This window comes from Musca autumnalis, unplaced genomic scaffold (assembly GCF_047663935.1).
Source record: "Musca autumnalis isolate F117 unplaced genomic scaffold, ASM4766393v1 scaffold_4, whole genome shotgun sequence".
Lineage (NCBI taxonomy): Eukaryota > Metazoa > Arthropoda > Insecta > Diptera > Muscidae > Musca > Musca autumnalis.
The window spans coordinates 216,773,901-216,786,599 of NW_027411977.1; the positions used below are offsets into that span (position 1 = coordinate 216,773,901).

A 12,699-nucleotide genomic window follows, 5' to 3' on the forward strand; every position below is an offset into this window, starting at 1 on the left:
ATATTCACGAAATAGACCTCGATGACTGTCAGTTTTACTTGTCAATGTGTACTATACTTTATACAAACACACATACATATGTATACCGATAAAGAACAAACAACAGAAGAATATTTTAAAGAACCTAGTGCTTGGTTTACATTTGGCGTCGTTTCGTGATTTCGAAGGCGTTTCGTGATTTCGCGCGGAATCAAGCAAAATTTATCATGATTTCGCATACAAAAATGAAATCATCTCATTTCGTGATTTCAGCGAAATCAACATCGAAATCACAGTACACGTGATATACAACCTTGCTTTTGCCTAAAAAAGTACCAAAAGTTGCAACACTTTTCACGTATCAGAATAAACAAGGTAGATGTGCGAATTGCTGGAACAAAAAATGTTAATATCGAAATTTGTAAACAATGTGAAAAAATATTAAATTACATTGTTACAATGCTATTTTTCATTGTGCTCCCGTACTTTTTTAATGGTAATGTTAGAAAATAGACCGAATTGTCAAAAATTGCTTCCCCATACAAATTTCGTAAAAAATACGGGGACGGAAAATGACGGAAATTGCAAAAACTCCAGCAGAAATGTCAAAATCAACGTATCAGCTGTAATATTAGATACCATTGAACATATGAACATGCTTGCTGCTAGTTTCTACAAGGCCAAAATTTTATGGCAGAAAACAGGAGAAGAGGGTGTTAAGGCCTGCGTACATAAGCTGCTCTGCCTGATTGCCTTGCTTTCCTGCTTCATTTTTGACATAATAAAAATAAAAGAATAAAAAGGCCTAGGAAATTTCGAACTGGGTTGCCCTTTTCTTTTTTATTCTTTTATCAGAAGTAAGCAATGTAAGCAGGCAAGGCAGCTCATGTACGCAGCCCTTTATTTTACGATAATTTTCCAAATAAAAGCTGTGTCTGGTTACCCTAAAATTTGTAACAATTTGTACCAATTGTTGCTGGAAGTCGTCTGTTAACACAAAAAACCAGCAAAAGAGAGCGATTCGAGAGAGACATTTTGACAGTTCTTTCACTGAGAGCTTGCAAATTCTTGCTGGACAAATTTCTTCTAGCAAACACTTGCAAGCTCTTCTTCTTCCTGAAAACAATCAATCAGCTGCTTTTAGTTTTTTGTTGATTTATGTTTGTGAACATTAAAAACAATTTTATTGTGGAAATAACATAGTCTAATTGTATTGTTTTATGGAGAACAAATTTGTAAAGTCGAAAAATGCTTTTTTGTTTCATTTTCTTTTTTATTTTTAATAAAATACAACGTGTTTGCTTCCTTTGTTGGTGGACAAATTGTTCTACTTTGGCAAGTCAGCTGATTGCTTGCTGGTTTTTGCTGGGAAGGTGTCTGTTTACTTTTTACAATTTTCTAGCAAAAGAGAATAAAAACCCCTTACTCTCTGAGAAAGTTCTTGCAGGACAATTCTTGCTGGGAAAGTAACCAGACAGACTTAAAGTTGTAAAGTTCTATATTGTCGTATATTTTTAACGATTAAATCAATTTACAATAAATTGTTTTTGAAAATTCATGTTCGATCAGCTGCGCATATGCATCTACCTTTATCATTGTGATATGTTTGAAATCAACAAAAAATAAGTGTAAACACCGGGGTGTATTTCAGGATGTGACAGCCACCTCTGGCTGTGGCCTGCGTATGTCCACACACACAACACATACCTTCATACTGCTTTTCTTTCCAGCCAACTTTGGCTGTGGCATGAATATGTCCGTCCTTCCATTCACAGCAACCACAAAACATAGCCTACCTCCATGCAATAACATTTTACCTCTTCCACTTATTGGCGGTGATTTTTGATGTTACTCCAGCACATTAAAGGGATTAACAATATTATTTTTAATATTTTTACTTTCAATATTTATTATTTTGTTAATTGTTGCTTTTGCCGGCTAAAAAGAAAAAAGTAAATAAACAAAGTCAGCTGTCAATATATTAGTGTTGTAAAATTCGTCAATTACATATGACGTCGTTATACAACACTATATCATCCCAGGGCTTTTCAAACTGTATCCAACAAATAGTTGAACGATCAGATTGAAGAAAATAAAACATGTATGATTTGTTGAACATGGAAATTTTTTATTAAATAATAATAAATACTAAAAATGTGTGATTATCTTTTCTACGAATTAACCAATAATCCGGATAACATGAAATTATTTCATTTATCCGAATGAATTTCCATTTGGTTTTTTTTATCATATTTCGATAAGCGCCATCTAGTCTACTTACTCCGGTACTAGTCCCATTTAATCACAAGTTTCAGCATATGTTCTTAAATGTTCCATGAAAAATCATCTCTGAAACTTTATCTCCATGTGCCAACTGACCTTGCTAGATGTCACTTTAAAGATTATTCAACGAGTTTACCTAAACCAGTGACAACAAAGTTTCAAGTGGTGTGATGAAAAAAAAGTTAACCTCAACATAAAATTTTTATTTAAAAAAATAACGTAACACAGTTAAAGTATGTATGGAAAAGTGGAAATAGTTAATTACTAATTTCATTATTCTGTTTTATAGAAGATAATTAACATCTCACACATACATACATCAACAAATTTCATAGATTTTATACTCAATCTAAATTTTCGACCTTCAAAATTGTATTTTTTTGCTCGGGTAAGCATTAAATTGCAACTATTTCATTTTATATCTCTTTTATAATAAATAAAACAAATAATCTTGTCATTTGTACAGGATATTGTGGAAAATAATCCTTTAAAGTTGATCAAAGGATTAACCCTCAGTCAATATCGCTGTATAAATGTGCACAGGGATATACATGCGAGATATAGAGGGAGACACTTTAGCCCGAGCATAAAGTGGTCAAAAACATAACCTCACCACACTCAGAAAACAACCCTACCAAAATTCCATCATATGGTCGTAAATAAAGAGTTGGAAATCATCATAGTGAGTACACAAACCAAGTAAGATAAGAATATCAAACTTGAGGAGCTTAAAATTTAAATAAAAACGCAGTTAAAATAAACATAAAGTGATAATTCCATATTGGTTGCATAACTCATTTTCTTGCCACCAAATTCTATTATTCTTCTTTTTATAACCACGTTATCTGTTTTTATACGCAGTTATACCCATACAATTTGATAGTCATTGCATAACCTACAAAATAATCATAATTAATACTAAAGCCTAAATTAAGGCGGTTACATTTATCCAACCATAAAAAGAATAATAATAAAGGTTGCTGCAAAAGATATTAAAATTAAAAATGCAAAATTTTTAAAAAAATGATAAAAACGATATGTAAATATGCACATATTCATACACGTGTCATAATACACTAGTAAATATATTACCTAACCTAAAAAGAAAATTTGCCAAATACCAAAAAAAAAATGAAATCACGAGATATATACAAGCAACAAAACAGTATTTTTTTATTTTAAATAAATATAACCATAAAAAAAATGTAAAAAATTAATAAAACGGTCTCCTGTAAAAAAAAAGATGAATATAGTAAATTAACATAATTAAGAAAATTGTGTAAATATTTAAAAATTGTATATAAAAATTACAAACTGATTATACTTAAGAACTAAGATAAATTAAACTAAAATCCATAAAAGCATGCAAATTGAAATATAAGACAAGATTTGAAAATAAGAAATAAATAAATATATATTTTGAAATATTGTTTAAAAATAATGTATAATACGTGGATAAATTCAAAAACGATTAAAATTTGAACTAATAATTTTAAAGTTTAAAATGGCTTAAAATTCATTTAATATGGGCTGAATGAATATCTAGGGTAGTGGTTATTCGATTTTGGGATGTTTCTTAAAATTTTTTTTGGCAAGAGAAACATCATGGCAGACTGAAATATGTCTAATAGGGGTGGGAAAATGCCAAAGGGGTAATACATCAATACCTCAAGGAAATTGGAATTCATTTAAATATTTATTTTGAGTTTAACGGCTGCAGGATATATAAGTACACATCCGTTTCCTTTTCTTTTTTTTATTTTATAATTTCAAATCCGAATGACAGTTATAAAGTAACCCCAAATGAATGATGGTACAAAAATATCTTTAAGTGTGCAGTCAAGTGGAAGACGAACTCCCCCATCCGGCGAGCTAAGCCGCAGCCTAACAACCAGTACCACCTCCACTTAATCGGACTGTCACATTTATGGCGCCCAACTACAGAGCATTTTTAAATTTTTGATTTTTCTCCCATAGCCCAATCTTGTTAGTGGATTGTATTTTCCGTATCAGTATCCCGGAAGGCACGTGTAGAGCCATGCCGTGTAGTACAGGTACAAAGATACAATCAGCTATACAAGTCGCCAATCCAGAGAAATGATTGATGTCTCCAGAAGGGAAACATATTCGATAGGCTAAATAGCTAGGTAAATATTTGTTCCTATTTTGAAAACAGAAGTCATTGATCTAGAAAGGACCTATACAAATAAAATTTTTAGTCCCTAATTGTGTACTTATACTTACCATCAAAACCCTAATAAGCCTTTTCCATTAAAACAATTAAAAATTCAAACCAAAATAAATGATTTATTTTATATGTTTATTTAAAAAAATAAACATAATTTAAAATGTTTCAAAACAATTTAATTTTTTCATTTATTTATATTTCTAATTAAAATTAGAAATTAATAATATTCTGAAAATACCAAATAAATTGACTTTCCAGAATTCCAATTAAAAATTTATACATAAAAATCACTACCTGATCATTTTTATTCAGCCTAAATATTAGAAAATTGAACAAACAACAAAACAAAGAAAAAAAAAAAAAGAATTATATACAAAACAAACAAGTCTTTAGATATTGCATTATTTTTTATACAAAAAAATTTAAAAATTTATATACAAAGTAAAAGTATTTAAATTAAAAAAAAAATCAAAAATTATAGTTAATTTACAAAACCACATTTATAAAAATATATTGCCAAAATATAATTAAATTATTAATTATTAATAAAGTATATGTTGTTTAAACATTAAAAAAAAATTAAAAGATATTAAAATTTAATAATATATATAAATGTGCTTTTGTAAATATAAACAAAAATACAATAAAGAAATCAATAAGTATACAAAAAAATACTCTAAAAAATCAATTAAATATTACATAGAAACAAAAAAATCATTACATATTTAAAAAAATAAATATATGTGATTTTATATAATATTTAAATAATACAAATATCCAAAACAAAACCAAAATTATATAAACAATATTAAAAATATATATGCAAAGATTAAAATACTTTATCAAATACTTTAATACAGTAAGAAAACAATAACTTTATAGTTAAAAATAAAAATATATTTATATAATTTGATTGAATATATTTAAATATATATAATTTGGTTTTGTAAAAGTAAATTTAACAAATATTTAAAATAATAATTAAACAAACAAAATACTGCCAAAATATATAAAAATATTACACATACACATATTTACAATTAAGTTAACAAAAAAATATAGAAAAATATCAAAATTATATATACAAAAAAATATAAAAGTAATATTCCAAAAAAATTACTACCTGAAAAAAATAACAAAAAAATAGAAAAAAAAAATATTAGTAAAAAAATTATGAAATATTTAAAAATAATAATTATTATAATATTATATAAAAATATCTAAGTTTCCAAAACAATTTCTATATACAAATATTTAACGTCTATTTTTAAAAATACCAATACATCTCGATTAAGTTTAAGCAATAATTTTTCCATTCTCACGTTTTTGATCTCAATATCTGTTTGCATCACCGACAATATCGTTCTTTGATCTTTCTGAATTAGTCTTACAATGCCCAATAAAAACGCAGTTCCTACCAGAACTTCTAATAGACTTGCAAATAAAAACAATTCGACAACCAATGGTTTTAATGCTGCCAGCACCTCCTACGCTGCAATGTTTAATACTGGTATTGTTCTAAATTCTGGTGCCAGCACATCTCAAGCTGCAGGTTGTAATTCTTTACCAACCACTACTTCCAACCCTATCGGTAATAACAACATGAACATTTCTCAGATTTCAACACAAGAGGCAAATACAACCATTGTAGGAACTGGTATTCAACCACTCATGTCTGTGAATCCTTTTCCTACAACAGGTCAACAAACATTATCACCTGACGGAAGCTCGTCTATTACAAGACCACCATATAGTAGTCTAACAGGTCACAATGAATCAAACAATTCAGATTCACATCCGGCAATTCCAGCCTGTAATAACAATATTAACATAGATGCATCAGATAATATGCAAATTCTACACAAGAACATAAATAAGAAATTACATGAGGCTTACGAACGTAATACTCGTTCATACAATAGAAGAAGCCGAATTGTATCATATAAACCTGGACAGGAAGTCTATAGAAAAACCTTTGTGCAGAGTAACTTTGCCAAAGGAATTAATGCAAAATTCTGCAAACCCTGGCTTAAATGCAGGATAAGAAAAGCTATCGGGAATTGCTACTACGAAGTTGAAAACTTAAAAGGTCAACTAATCGGTACAATTCACGCACAACATCTCAAACAATGATGTTAGTAAGAATGCTTATATCTAAGATTAGTTCAATTCAGTATATTCTCACCACACACCCAAAACAGCTGCTCTTGTTAAGGGATTAATCCACAATACAAAAATTAATAAATTTCCACATCGATGCCATCACTTGGTTATATGCAAAAATTCGGCCATTAATTTAACAGCATCTGAAAAACAACAAGAAAAAGGGTTATTTAAAATAATAAACAAGTTTTAACCTGAAAAAAAGAAAAACAAGGATTAGTAAAAACATTATATTGTGGTATGTGTTAAATTCACTTATCTGACAAAACTCGTCCGTTGTACATTCATCGCATTTGTACACACAATGTACACAATGTTGCCCATACACACAGGTAGAGAAATTGGCATTCACATGAATAGTCACGATCCCACAACATTTGTAAAAATTAAAAAAACAACCTGCACAACAAAAAGGTGCACACACACTCATTGAATATTCCTACAAGGAAACAAATATCATACATTAAAATAGGAAAAATTACCATAATGGTTTTAAAAACACTCACTCAAATTTTTCCATTTAAAGTCAAAATGTTGTTTGTCCTTGAACAATACACATATAGCTTTGTATAGATTGTCCCAAATCGTTAAAACAGTTGTATGTGCGATTTGCTTAACATCGTAGTACCTCGCCAAGGTAGATATTTGTCATTCTTATTGCCTGATAAGACGGTACATCTAAATACCTGCAAAGAAAAACAATGAGGGATCAATATTGAACAACGCACACACAAATAATTTCTTCTTGCTACTGCAGAAATGGTGGACAAATATGTACTTACCTTTGATATTACCCACACACAAAACTAAAAACAGGTAGCAGAAACGCCAACAAGAACAACTGGCAAGAATTATTTATGTCACATCAAAATATTTATAAATTGCCAAGCGTTTCTAAAATATATCTGAAAAGAAAAAAGTATTTCGTTACAAAACGACCATAAAAAAATAGAAAAATGGAAATATACCTTCTGATAAAATGTTATAGTTGCCCATTTCTATTGTAATTTATTTGTTACTGGATATTGGATATATACATGTGCCCACATGTCAATTGGACTGCCTCAATAGCGAAACGGAATATCCTCTTTGTTAAAAAATGTTATACATAAACCATGCATGTTTCCGGCACCTTTTTTTTCAAAAATGTCAGCTTGTTGTATAATAACATCGGTGTTATCCAAATCATCATGTGTACATTAATCATAAACAATCATATTTACTGTTGCCCACACTACACCAATAGCAACATACCTGTAAAAAAACCAAACACGATAAGAATTTGCTTTATCAAAAAGGTTAGAATGGAAGTATACTTTCCAATTATATCGGTCCAAATATGCAACTTGCCTGCATACACAATAGCACAATGCTTATTTTCGTTCCTTAATATTTTGATGCTTGCTCATCTTTGACAATATTTCTTATTGTACACCATAATTGGTAATGAATCTCTGGTTGACAAATATGTTCAAGATTCTTCCACATATACTGTAGCCAGAATGTAATAAGAGAACAATGGTACCTGAAATCAAAATGTAAACAAACATTAGATCATTATAAAGATGCACAGCTAACATAATATTACCTGCCAACATAAACATTATTCCCAATACTTTTTGTTTCACAGGTTTCACAAAAAAGCATTGGCTTTGTGACAGCCACCTCTGGCTGTGGCCTGCGTATGTCCACACACACAACACATACCTTCATACTGCTTTTCTTTCCAGCCAACTTTGGCTGTGGCATGAATATGTCCGTCCTTCCATTCACAGCAACCACAAAACATAGCCTACCTCCATGCAATAACATTTTACCTCTTCCACTTATTGGCGGTGATTTTTGATGTTACTCCAGCACATTAAAGGGATTAACAATATTATTTTTAATATTTTTACTTTCAATATTTATTATTTTGTTAATTGTTGCTTTTGCCGGCTAAAAAGAAAAAAGTAAATAAACAAAGTCAGCTGTCAATATATTAGTGTTGTAAAATTCGTCAATTACATATGACGTCGTTATACAACACTATATCATCCCAGGGCTTTTCAAACTGTATCCAACAAATAGTTGAACGATCAGATTGAAGAAAATAAAACATGTATGATTTGTTGAACATGGAAATTTTTTATTAAATAATAATAAATACTAAAAATGTGTGATTATCTTTTCTACGAATTAACCAATAATCCGGATAACATGAAATTATTTCATTTATCCGAATGAATTTCCATTTGGTTTTTTTTATCATATTTCGATAAGCGCCATCTAGTCTACTTACTCCGGTACTAGTCCCATTTAATCACAAGTTTCAGCATATGTTCTTAAATGTTCCATGAAAAATCATCTCTGAAACTTTATCTCCATGTGCCAACTGACCTTGCTAGATGTCACTTTAAAGATTATTCAACGAGTTTACCTAAACCAGTGACAACAAAGTTTCAAGTGGTGTGATGAAAAAAAAGTTAACCTCAACATAAAATTTTTATTTAAAAAAATAACGTAACACAGTTAAAGTATGTATGGAAAAGTGGAAATAGTTAATTACTAATTTCATTATTCTGTTTTATAGAAGATAATTAACATCTCACACATACATACATCAACAAATTTCATAGATTTTATACTCAATCTAAATTTTCGACCTTCAAAATTGTATTTTTTTGCTCGGGTAAGCATTAAATTGCAACTATTTCATTTTATATCTCTTTTATAATAAATAAAACAAATAATCTTGTCATTTGTACAGGATATTGTGGAAAATAATCCTTTAAAGTTGATCAAAGGATTAACCCTCAGTCAATATCGCTGTATAAATGTGCACAGGGATATACATGCGAGATATAGAGGGAGACACTTTAGCCCGAGCATAAAGTGGTCAAAAACATAACCTCACCACACTCAGAAAACAACCCTACCAAAATTCCATCATATGGTCGTAAATAAAGAGTTGGAAATCATCATAGTGAGTACACAAACCAAGTAAGATAAGAATATCAAACTTGAGGAGCTTAAAATTTAAATAAAAACGCAGTTAAAATAAACATAAAGTGATAATTCCATATTGGTTGCATAACTCATTTTCTTGCCACCAAATTCTATTATTCTTCTTTTTATAACCACGTTATCTGTTTTTATACGCAGTTATACCCATACAATTTGATAGTCATTGCATAACCTACAAAATAATCATAATTAATACTAAAGCCTAAATTAAGGCGGTTACATTTATCCAACCATAAAAAGAATAATAATAAAGGTTGCTGCAAAAGATATTAAAATTAAAAATGCAAAATTTTTAAAAAAATGATAAAAACGATATGTAAATATGCACATATTCATACACGTGTCATAATACACTAGTAAATATATTACCTAACCTAAAAAGAAAATTTGCCAAATACCAAAAAAAAAATGAAATCACGAGATATATACAAGCAACAAAACAGTATTTTTTTATTTTAAATAAATATAACCATAAAAAAAAATGTAAAAAATTAATAAAACGGTCTCCTGTAAAAAAAAAGATGAATATAGTAAATTAACATAATTAAGAAAATTGTGTAAATATTTAAAAATTGTATATAAAAATTACAAACTGATTATACTTAAGAACTAAGATAAATTAAACTAAAATCCATAAAAGCATGCAAATTGAAATATAAGACAAGATTTGAAAATAAGAAATAAATAAATATATATTTTGAAATATTGTTTAAAAATAATGTATAATACGTGGATAAATTCAAAAACGATTAAAATTTGAACTAATAATTTTAAAGTTTAAAATGGCTTAAAATTCATTTAATATGGGCTGAATGAATATCTAGGGTAGTGGTTATTCGATTTTGGGATGTTTCTTAAAATTTTTTTTGGCAAGAGAAACATCATGGCAGACTGAAATATGTCTAATAGGGGTGGGAAAATGCCAAAGGGGTAATACATCAATACCTCAAGGAAATTGGAATTCATTTAAATATTTATTTTGAGTTTAACGGCTGCAGGATATATAAGTACACATCCGTTTCCTTTTCTTTTTTTTATTTTATAATTTCAAATCCGAATGACAGTTATAAAGTAACCCCAAATGAATGATGGTACAAAAATATCTTTAAGTGTGCAGTCAAGTGGAAGACGAACTCCCCCATCCGGCGAGCTAAGCCGCAGCCTAACAACCAGTACCACCTCCACTTAATCGGACTGTCACAAGGATTTCGTGAAATCCAGTGGATTTTGGAGCGCAAGTGTAAACTTGGCATAGCAAAGAAAATAGGTTTGGAGTTTTTGTAATTAAGTTAAAAATAAATGAAAATATTCAAATTATAAAATTACGATGAATAAAGATGTGTGTGGGTAGCTGTGTAAAATTCAAAATGTAAACTAAACTATTACCTTTACAAATGCAACAGTTAACTCTGACGACGGCGTCACATTATGATACGTGAATGACGTGCTGAATCGTTCGTTCTTGAATCGAATCGTTTGATTTGATCGTTCTTTTATCTTTCGGTCAGTGCTCAGTGAGCTACTGAACTATAATGAACTATATCGACTGATCTAGTTCGTACGCTCTTTTCAATGAATCGTTCAATTGAACTAGTTCGTTCGTGATCTATACAACTCTAACACGCACGCAATGGTGTGTATGGCTTTCAACAACCGCTGATCTCAAGTTTGGTGATCAATTCACTCGCCTTTGTGTCTGATTGCTACAAAGACTCTTAACTTCTCGTCAACAAGGGATTTCCCCGCATATTTGTTGAATGAAGTCTGGCAGAATACGCAGAAATAATAGACAAATAATTTTTATTCACGTTTTTTAAGATCGGATATTAAATAGGTAAGTGATAAAATAAAAATATGTACATACATATGAAAACATCAAGATGGAGTAATTTAGTTATGCTAATTGTTGTTGTAGAAACGCAAATATTTCCGTTCGTGTATTATTTCAGCGTGTTGTGTTGTCGCAAACCACATGCAGGACACGTGTAGTCCACAAGTACTGCATCATCCAAGTCTGCATTTAGTGGGATTCTCTAACGGTAAAATGAAAACGCAAAATTATGAAATAAAAATATCTGTTCCAGAACGGCAAGAATCTACTAATTTTTACTATTTTTTTTTTCCGGTAACATAAAGGAAAAATTGGCGTCCTGGGTTGGGGAAGCATGTCCATTAAATTATAACAGGGTTGCTCACTGCGATAACAGCCTATGCTGATGCACCGGTAAAATCTTTGTCTCCTCATTAAGATGGTTCACTGGTGTAAGTACTCCGCATATATTACGATATCTATGCCGTATCGTCAGTTGCTTTGCCGTTGTGCTTGAAACTAGGGGTTTTTAGATCGAGTTCTCGAACTCGAACAAGGAACCCCTAGTTTCATGCATGACTGTAAAGCAACTGACGATACGGAATCAGCCCAGGGAGTTCCCCAATGCGGGGTGATATCTCCGGAACTGTTTACCCTGAAATTCCATACCCTCCAGACGGCATAGAGATCGTAATGTATGCGAACTTTTCCGGCTTCTAGTACAATATGCATAGCTAACCACAGATTGGAAGCCACCGTAGTGCAGGGGTAGGCACGTCCACCTTGCACTCAGAAGGTCTGCGGTTCAATCCCTGACCAGAATATCAAAAAATTTTTTCTTTTTTTTTTCTCAGTGCAAGGTAGGCGTCATTTCCTGAGTATTTCAGCCATCAAACAAAGACATCAAAAACTTCTCTACAAATGGTGTCTTAAGACTTGGCAATAAAAAGTATGTTAAAAAACGTGTACCTCTTAGAAACTGTATCTGTCATGCCGTTGAAAGTAACAGCCATTATAACACCATTCTTTCCCGTATTCGAGAGTGATATAACCTTTGGTCCGCAATTAACTTAATCCTGTTAACTTAATCGCCTCTGTTTGGTTCAATTTAGGTTTGAAATTACATTATATACATACATATGTTTGTACATATATTCACGGCGCTCTACATAGATCTTTTTTATATTTACAGAAGATCATTGGTGTGGCGTGCTTTGCACATTTGCAGCAAGATAAGAAAGAAACAACTACAACAAAAATGTCTTCGGAA

General features: G+C 30.5%; 2 long non-coding RNA genes across 4 annotated transcripts; one reads left to right on the forward strand and one right to left on the reverse strand.

Moving 5' to 3' along the window:
* Nucleotides 1-5,447: 5,447 nt before the first annotated feature.
* Nucleotides 5,448-9,291, reverse strand: LOC141400904 (uncharacterized). Of its 3 annotated transcripts, XR_012412228.1 has the most exons (7): nucleotides 8,202-9,291; nucleotides 7,930-8,138; nucleotides 7,582-7,867; nucleotides 7,396-7,518; nucleotides 7,120-7,299; nucleotides 6,636-7,052; nucleotides 5,448-5,573 (listed from the first exon to the last, which is right to left on the reverse strand). It is a non-coding gene; the product is annotated as an uncharacterized lncRNA (long non-coding RNA). The 3 variants fall into 3 exon arrangements; XR_012412227.1 differs by having other exon boundaries at nucleotides 6,643-7,052; nucleotides 7,582-8,138; XR_012412226.1 differs by having other exon boundaries at nucleotides 7,582-8,138.
* Nucleotides 9,292-11,268: 1,977 nt separating this feature from the next.
* On the forward strand, nucleotides 11,269-11,881 carry LOC141402230 (uncharacterized). The gene is made up of 3 exons (XR_012412567.1): nucleotides 11,269-11,453; nucleotides 11,535-11,658; nucleotides 11,756-11,881. It is a non-coding gene; the product is annotated as an uncharacterized lncRNA (long non-coding RNA).
* Nucleotides 11,882-12,699: the final 818 nt, after the last annotated feature.